Here is a 1,559-nt window from a genome sequence, read left to right as displayed (position 1 = left end):
AGCTATGCACAAATTATTGCACCAGAAATTGGGTGGTGAAATACTGAAGCCAGCGATGCAAGTACATCACTGGCAGATTTGGGACCCAAACGCCAGGCCTCTAACCTGCCCCTCACTTCCAGTACAAACTTCAACCCAACACTCCAAGTAACTGGTGGAATTTGTACTCACTTCAGTGACATGTCAGCACCGGCTCCTCTGTGTCGCGGCCGTCGCAAAGGCAGATGAGTGGAAATGTACATCACAAACACATACACAATTCACAGCTTTTCTCAAAACAGGAGCGCAGCCCGCGGGGGTTGCTGCCCGACTTGATGGCGCAATTAGGCGCTTGTGAGAGCCTGGCGGTCGCGGAGGTAGACAAAGCGACGGACTACCGTACCGACTTCGCTGACGTCTCTGGCAAGCTCAGCGCAAGGAAATAGTTCCCCGATCTTGGGTGTGTCCACTCAGTCAGATCAGTCAGTAAACATTTATTACCACTGTGAGAAATATCGTCGAAAAGTTACAAAAATTCTGTGAACTCGAATTATAATTTTAGTCGTAAATTTACGACAGCACATATTTTGTCTGTACCTCAAGGCAGTACTAGTTCAATCACCATTGCACCCTTTTTTTTATGCCATATTTTTTCTTATGTAAGGCCCCCTTTAGTCCATTTCTGGCAGTGTTTTATTTTTGTTACAATGAGGTGTAAAAGAAAATATGCAATTGTGAATAGAAAACCATGAATTGAGTGCAATACCGTACAGTAATATTTCCTGGGGTCCAACCTCTTAAACTTTTGTCGTTCAGCTAATGCGGAAGTTGTGACTTTGTTTAGTTGAAGAAATTTCAGTCGTAGTCATACCAGTCTCTATTAACAACAATATTAGAATTGCCACTCTTGACCATTAAAGGTAGATTAAATGTTGAGACCATGAAAGGAAGATTTTGCATGTATGCTGTAAAATTTAAGATATGAAGAGAAAAAAAGCCTTCTGTTTTGTTTTACATTTAATTTAGGAGCATATGAAATAGATTCAAATCTGTAGATTTATGCAGTGCAAAAGGTTTCATCACAACCAAGTAATTTATTTTCAGACAAGTTTCCTGTCTGACATGATGCCATGCCTATGGTGAAGCTATTAATCTGGATTTCATGCTTCTTGAACAAAAAGTGTAATCAGAAAGCCAGCAACTGAATCTTCTTCTGCTGTTACGCGGAGTTACCGATTGCTTGTTGAATTGTGCCGAAGAATTTCTAAATCCTTAACTGGTGACACTGGAGCAGTGTTTTTTGACAAATTGGTGTCAAAACATATCAGGAAATAACATTTGGTTGTCTCTACCTCAACCCATCACAAATTTATAAGGCTTTCAAAATGTATTCTGGCATTGTCATTTTCAAAAACTTTTTATTTAAGAATGACCACATTAACATTCCTAGCTGCTGTTCTGCGAATTTGAGGCTCCCAATATTTGCCCCACCACATTGCTCTTGTTTTTCTGGTTAAAATGACACCAGAACTAGATTTTTCAATTCATTTTTCACAAACTGCAACACTGAGCGACCAACT

The sequence above is a fragment of the Frankliniella occidentalis genome, unplaced genomic scaffold (assembly GCF_000697945.3).
Source record: "Frankliniella occidentalis isolate FOCC.00 unplaced genomic scaffold, Focc_3.1 Scaffold121, whole genome shotgun sequence".
Lineage (NCBI taxonomy): Eukaryota > Metazoa > Arthropoda > Insecta > Thysanoptera > Thripidae > Frankliniella > Frankliniella occidentalis.
This window is presented reverse-complemented; position numbering follows the sequence as displayed.